Below are 8,191 nucleotides of genomic sequence, written 5' to 3'. Positions count from 1 at the left end.
GCCACCTGATTGTGGTCACCTTTGTTCTTTCACAAGAGTCTTCTCTTTTTGTCCCATCTTCCACCTTGCTCTCCCCTGTTCATCAACATATAACCATCTGGAGAAATGTCTCTTTGGGGAGTGATGATCTTCCTTTTGAAGAAAGAAATAGTCTCACAAATATGCTCTCTACAATAGTGAAACCATTGGTTCTTCAAGAGAATTTTCTGGGTTGATCTCTATAGCAATTGTTTTTCCCAAATCTGGTAGCTCTTCACAGCTGAACTACATTCCCCAGCTTCCTTTGCGGTTTGATGTGGCCATGTGACTAAGTTTTAGTCAATGGAATGGATATGCCATTTCCTGGCCAAAGCTTTTAACGAGTAGCTGTGTCCCCATCCCCTCCCCTGTGCTGTCTCCTTCCTCTGTTTGATGCTGACTTTGAGGTCCTAGGGAATAGTGGAGACTCACATGGGAAGAGGAGAGGAGAGCTGCCCAGTAACAAGAATTATTTGCTCAGGACTTTAACTGAGGGAGAATAACCTTCTATTGTGTTTGATTCACTGTACTTTTGAGACTTTATTCTTGTCTAACACTCTTTACGGAAAAAAGAGTACAACTTGATTTCTGTCTTCCCTTATTCTTTACAAATGTCAGGGGACGTTAGGTAATCTTTCTTGGCCCTTGGATTAAAACTCTAGGAGGCTCCAACACTCTTCCGCCTCTTCTTCCAATAACAACTTCAAGTCATATACACAATTTGAAATCTGTAGTTAGAATGTCCAGTCCAATGTATCTTCAGGACTCTGAGTTTGATTTAATGTGAAATTTTCTCCTCTCCCTAATTCAGGATTGCTTCAGCCTAGATGCCTGTTGAGGGAAAGGGGGGGTGATTTTAGCTTATTTCTTAAACTTGTATTTCTTTTCCTTCCCCTATCCTACTGTTTTAGACAAATTGGCGGTTCAAGAAATGAAGAATGGGGGGGTTGATTTGAACAAGGTTTAGTGATTTTGAGTTATAGAGATAAACTAACTAGACAGGGGCTACTGTGGTGGAAACTACATAGCACAAAATGAAGCAGAACTTAGCTGCTTAATTTGATGTATAGATAAGAGAGTATGGATCTAGACAATTTAGAATTTTAAGTAGATTTTCTGAATTATTGATTCAATATATTAACAGATCAAAGTACAGAATCACTGTTCATTTTGTGTGGAAATGGCCTCAGTTGGTCCCCTGTAAAAGAGGCTGGTATAGAAAGCTTTTCTCCAAAGGTCATGAGAATACATTGCTTTGAACTGGTTCACCCCAATTTCCCCATCATCTTCCTCATATTGTAAACCAGACTCACTCTCAGGAAATTATTTCCTATTTTTTGCCCTTTCCAACACTAAGAACTGGGCTGTCTCCTTCCTACAATTCTGTTTTGCATTCTGCTTCTTCTCTTATGGAAATCACAGCAGCTGTCTGATAGTCAGAATGCCTGCCAGACACTCTGGCACTTTTATTTATTTATTTATTTTTTGTCTTTTTGGTATTTCTTGGGCCGCTCCTGCAGCATATGGAGGTTCCCAGGCTAGGGGTCCAATCGGAGCTGTAGCTACCGGCCTACACCAGAGCCACAGCAACAAGGGATCCGAGCCGCGTCTGCGACCTACACCACAGCTCACGGCAACGCCGGATCGTTAACCCACTGAGCAAGGGCAGGGACCGAACCCGCAACCTCATGGTTCCTAGTCGGATTCGTTAACCACTGCGCCACGACGGGAACTTCACATTCTTTTATTTATTTATTTATTTTTGTCTTAGACACTCTGGCACTTTTGAGACATTGGCATCTCCCTTTATAATCAGTGCCAAGCCATTCAGGGCAGACTTGGGGTCACCAGGTGGTGAGAAAGCCTGTCCAGCCACAGCATGCCAAGTGCAAAAGTGTTAATGATGCAGTTAACTTTGTCCGTGGATACTGCCCAACCAAAAGATTTTAGGGCTGTCTACATGCTGATAAGGGAAAGTTTCAAGCCTTGGTTGGGTTATTCCCAAATAGCTAGATACATGGTAGTGGGTGGATCGATTAGCCAGAGGACATTTTCCTCTTGCTTATAAACAGCTGCTTGGCATCACACAGACCCTTATTATTATTATTATTTGTCTTTTTGCCTTTTCTAGGGCCGCTCCCTCGGCATATGGAGGTTCCTAGGCTAGGGGTCTAATCAGAGCTGTAGCCACTGGCTTACACCAGAACCACAGCAACGTGGGATCCGAGCCTTGTCTGCGACCTACACCACAGCTCATGGCAACGCTGGATCCTTAGCCCACCGAGCAAGGCCAGGGTTGCTAGTCGGATTCGTTAACCACTGCGCCACGACGGGAACTCCCACAGAGACCCTCATTAAGTGTGCATGTTATTGAGTGGACCAGCAGTCTCTGAGCCTGCTCTGGGGGAAGAGCTGTACATCGGGATGTGAGTGGACAAAAGCATTGAAATCTAAGGGGTGAGACTTGTCAAAACATTAAAACCTGCTTTCCATTGTGAGTCAGGAGGGATTTGGTTTGTCCACAGATAGCAACTAAATCAGTCTGGAAATTACCCTGGTCTTTGGAAAGAATGGTAGATGGGGTTAAAGACTGAATTATCCATTATGGAGGACCACTTGGCCCACTGTCTTTGTTCGTTTGGATTTTTTTTTTTTTTTTTGGTCTTTTCTAGGGCTGCAGCCACAACATACTGAGGTTCCCAGGCTAGGGGTCAAATCGGAGCTGTAGCCACCGTCTTATACCACATCATGGCAACTCGGGATCTGAGCTGCGTCTGCAACCTACACCACAGCTCACGGCAATGCCAGATACTTAACCCGATGAGCGAGGCCAGGGATAGAACCCGAAAACTCATGGTCCCTAGTCAGATTCCTTAACCCCTGAGCCACGATGGGAACGCCTGGCCCACATTCTTTGAATTGTGTCCAATCTTCTAATTCACTTTTCACGTGTACAGTAGGTGTACACATTCACCAACATGGGAGGTGGGATCAAGACGGCAGAGGAGGAGGACCTGGAGCTCACCTTTTCCCACAAACACATCAAAAAAAACCCCATCTACCTGTAGAACAGTTCACACAGTCATGTACTTTCTGGGGATAAAGGAGAAAGGACCTTACAGGCAAAAGAAGAGATTGTACGTCTCTTTAATGAACCGTGCTATTCTAACAGTGAGGGTTGTTAGACATCGGAATGGGACTAGAAGAATGTGACATTCATTTCCCTTGTGTAGCACTTGGAGTACTAGATCTTTTCTTTTTCTTCTTCTTTTTTTTTGTCTTTTTGCCTTTTCTAGGGCCGCTCCCTCGGCATATGGAAGTTCCCTGGCTAGGGGTCAAATTGGAGCTGTAACCACTGGCCAGAGCCAGAGACACAGCAACGCCAGATCCGAGCCGCGTCTGCGACCTACACCACAGCTCACGGCAACGCCAGATCTTAACCCACTGAGCAAGGCCAGGGATTGAACCCACAACCTCATGGATCCTAGTCGGATTCATTAACCACTGCGCCACGATGGGAACTCCTAGATCTTTTCTAACTTACCTAAGCTTAAAGGATGAGGACTAGGCTAAAGACAGGGGCATGTCCAAGATGACCTCCCAAGGCCTCTTCCCCCCACTCCTTTTTTTTTTTTTTTGCCTTTGGCTTCTATAATTTTCTGACAATGACTGTACCTGTAAAATGTGTCAGACTCAGTAGCAGGGTCAGGGGCGGCTGTCACTTGGCAGACTTCAACAACATGACCCTGGCAAAGACTTTGGAATAAAAACATCAGGAAAATAAACACTCAATGCTCCATCGCCAGAGGACCGGCTGGGAGCTGTCACGTTGAAATACTAGTCTATTTGGGAAGGGAAAGACTAGGAGCAAGGCCTCCGACCCTCCCCTCTTCCTAGAAAATACTCAGCAAGCAGCAGAACTGATACCAAACACATCAGATTAATTAAGAAAAGAGACAGAAGACGTTTTAAGGCTGAGCTTCTATCCTAGCCAGTGTGTCAATCAACCACCCATCAGGAACAAGGCACTGCCCTCTGGGGGGTGGGGGACACCACCAAACAAGAGATGAGGCCTTCCCCTGCACACAGGATGCCGTATCCTGTTTATGCGGGGAGATGAAACATAGATTCAGCACCCAGAAAAAAACATGAGCAGACTGAGAGACGGGAGAAGCAAGGGACATCGCTGAGAGAGGAGGAGGAGGAGGAGTGGGCGTGCGGAGAGGCTGGGGGAATCAGACAAGGAGGGGAGAGGGCTCAGAATTGGGGAGGAGAACTGAAATGGGGCTGAGGGCAGAAGTGAGCAAAGACGCGTGTCCCGGGCTGGGCAATGGCTTGTGCGGTTTAGAGACTGGCGAGGACAAGGTATGTGTTGGTGCAGGGAAAGCAGGAGGCTGGGCGACCTGGAATCCTGCATCAGGGAGTCATGGGAGAAGAGGATGGGAAGCCGTTGAATTAGAAAGCTGGCAGGATAAGAGGAGCAAACATGGATTTTGGGGTAAAAGGGTTTGTGACAATAATGCCGACAGGGGAAGAAGCTTTTGCTCTGGCTACCTTTAGAAAAGTAAAATGGGAGTTCCTGTCGTGGTGCAGTGGTTAAGGAATCCGACTAGGAACCATGAGGTTGTGGGTTCGGTCCCTGCGCTTGCTCAGTGGGTTAACGATCCAGCGTTGCCGTGAGCTGTGGTGTAGGTTGCAGACGCGGCTCGGATCCTGTGTTGCTGTGGCTCTGGCGTAGGCCGGAGACTACAGCTCCTATTAGACCCCTAGCCTGGGAACCTCCATATGCCGCGAGAGCGGCCCAAGAAATAGCAAAAAGACCAAAAAAAAAAAAAAAAAAAAAAAGAAAGAAAAGAAAAGAAAAGAAAAAGAAAAAGAAAATGAAAGCAAATAGGGGAGTTCCCGTTGTGGCTCAGCAGAAACGGATCCGACTAGGAACCATGAGGTTGCGGGTTCCATCCCTGGCCTCGCTCAGTGGGTTAAGGATCTGGCGTTTCGGTGAGCTGTGATGTAGGTCACAGATGTGGCTCAAATCCTGTGTTGCTGTGGCTGTGGTGTAGGCTGGCAGCTGTAGCTCCAATTTGACCCCTAGCCTGGGAACCTCCATATGCTAGGTGTGGCCCTGAAAAGCAAAATAAATAAATAAATAAAATATAAATAAAAAATTTTTTAAATTAAAAATTGTTGCAATTCTCACTTAAAATTAAAAAAAAAAAAACAAATAGGGTGATGCAGTGATGCAGTCATCTCTGCTCAGCTATGTAAGGAAAAGAGAAAAAGCGGTTCCAGCCTAAAGTAGCATCTTTCAGCTATAGCAGAGGGGCCCAGGGAGGAGCCAAGGCATATGCAGTGCATGTGACTGTCAGTGTGTCTCCCTGTGCATTTAAGACTGCAGGTACATGTCTTTATGTTCTGATTGTGTTCCTTCTTTTTTTTTTTTTGGTGTGGGGGGGTGCTTTTTTGGCCCTGCCCATGGCAAGTGGAAGTATTCAGGCCAAGGATCAAACCCACACCAAGGCAATGACCACAGCCACAGCAGTGACAACACCAGATCCTTAACCAGTTGAGCCACCGGGGAACTCCTTTTTTTGTTGTTCTGAGTGTTTCTTCTTAAACACTTTAGGAAAGTTTGCAAATGATGCACCAACAAATAGATCATTAAATCAGTAGGCAGATTGATGATAGGGTAGATTTCCCATGAAGGAAAGCACAAGCCTAATCCCTCTATACACACACACCCTGAATAACATTCATATGTATATGAAATGCACATACACAGAGACACACCATTTCAGATCTGATAAAGACACAAGTGCTATTAACTGCTATCCACTTCACAGGCTATGGGAAAAAACTAAGAGAAGAGTAGACCTTTTTTTTGGTCTTTTTTTTTCAGGGCTGTACCCACAGCATATGGAAGTTCCCAGGCGAGGGGTCCAATTGGAGCTGTAGCCACCGGCCTATGCCACAGCCATACAGGATCCAAGCCGCATCTGTGACCTATACCACAGCTCACAGCAACGCAAGATCTTTAACCCACTGAGCGAGGCCAGGGATTGAACCCACAACCTCTTGGTTCCTAGTCAGATTCGGTTCCACTGCGCCACGACAGGAACTCCCATCTTATCCATTCTTTTGTCTATAAGAAAGAATACCAGGGAACCAACTACTTCAAGCACCATAATGACTTTTTATTAAAAAAAGAACTACAAAAAATTACTCCAACATCTAACCCCCAGTAGCATGGGTACTATAGAGGAAAGTGCACTGAATCCTGCAGGAATCAAAAGATATGGATCATTAGTCCACATCTGTCACCTAATAGCAGAGTATTCTTTGGTAAGCCACTTTCCCACTCATTCTATTTACCCCTTAAATGGGAAAGCTGTTTATTAAATATAAGCTTCCTTCTAGCTATAGACTTATATATGTACATATACATGCATATATACATATATGTATATATACACACACACACACACACACAAACTTGTGTGTGGGTATCAGGATGTTATCCAGGTGCCCAGCAAATGTGGTAGAAATGAAAATTAGAAGATGACCATACGCGTTCCTGTCGTGGCACAGTGGTTAACGAATCTGACTAGGAACCATGAGGTTGCAGGTTTGATCCCTGGCCTTGCTCAGTGGGTTAAGGATCCGGCGTTGCCATGAGCTGTAGTGTAGGTCGCAGACGCGGCTCAGATCTGGCATTGCTGTGGCTCTGGCATAGGCCGACAGCTATAGCTCCGATTCGACCCCTAGCCTGGGAACCTCCATATGCCGTGGGAGCAGCCCTAGAAAAGGCAAAAAAAAAAAGAAAAAAAAAATGACCATAGTTGTCTATAAAATGCCCAAATAGTTTCCCAGTTGTTTTCTAATGACAAAATTGCAATTTTTTTTGATATTGTGAGGACTGAAGGGTTAGTGACAGAAAGTTTCAGCTTTCAAGAGCTGAGCTGGTATCATACAGACAATGGATCTGAGAATGAATAGGTCTATAGTCACGTGATCTACACAAAGTTGGAGATTACGACTGTAGTTACACAAGTGAAAGTTTTAGTCGAGTCAGTGAAAAAAATCAGCAATGTTGGCCATTTGGCATTGAGTCGTCAAAACAATTTTTTAAAACTATTTTAAGCATGGAGTTCCTGTTGTGGTGCATTGGAAACGAATCCACCTAGTAACAATGAGGTTGGGGGTTCGATCCCTGGCCTTGCTCAGTGGGTTAAGGATGCGGTGTTGCTGTGGCTGTGGTGTAGGCTGGCAGCTGTAGCTCCAATTCAACGCCTAGCTTGGGAACTTCCCTATGCTGCGGGTGCAGATGTAAAAAGCAAACAAAACAAAAAAAAACTATTTTAAGCAGATCCAGTGTTTGACTGTGTTATGGATGTGTGCCCATTTCCTCCAGAATTCGTGCTCAGACCCTCTTCTCTCTGGATCTCTCTTCACCATCACCCCAATGCCCAACACCGAGATTGTGCACTGGTCTCCCAGAGCAGCCACATTCTGAAAACCTATTAGTATACCTTAATGTTCCACATACGTACGCATATTGAACATACACAACATCAAATAACAGCGTGTTCTGTTTTGAAGGCTCCTAGTAGAGCACTGGCACTTGCCATAATATTCCACTGCCAAGAAAAAAATGTCTACAGCTGGTAAACTTCAAACTGAATGTCAACAAGGGCTGATCCCATAACACTACAGTCTAAGATAACCTGTATTGCAAAGCCAAGGCTGGCTGTGATTACTTAGCATTTATAAAGCACTTTATCTGGGTCCTGTATGTCAGCATCATTAATGGGAGATAAGTCACCAGGAGTTATAGCTGAGAAAAAAATTCATGACCAAAAAGGAAGGAAGAAGGGAAAGCTTAAAGGATCCGAGTGATTCCACAGGGGCTTGCGGTGACTCAGTAATGGGGACAGGGCAAAGATGCGCTTTAAAGAAGACGAGGAAAGCTCTTTTGTCTCTCCCCTGTGAGCAGGAGTGACTGAAGGTGCAGAAGGAGACAGTGGGTTCAGACGAGAAAGAAAAGCTTTGCCAGTGAGAGTCGCTAAGCCCGAGTTTGACGAAAAGAATTTATAGTTTGTCTCCTACAGCACCTTAGATCCAGGGAAATTATCATCTCGCAAAGACTGTGAGTAATGGTTGGAGCGTGGTTCTGTCT

Source organism: Phacochoerus africanus, chromosome 7, assembly GCF_016906955.1.
Source record: "Phacochoerus africanus isolate WHEZ1 chromosome 7, ROS_Pafr_v1, whole genome shotgun sequence".
Lineage (NCBI taxonomy): Eukaryota > Metazoa > Chordata > Mammalia > Artiodactyla > Suidae > Phacochoerus > Phacochoerus africanus.
The sequence above is the reverse complement of the archived record's forward strand: the minus strand, read 5'-3'. Positions refer to the sequence as shown.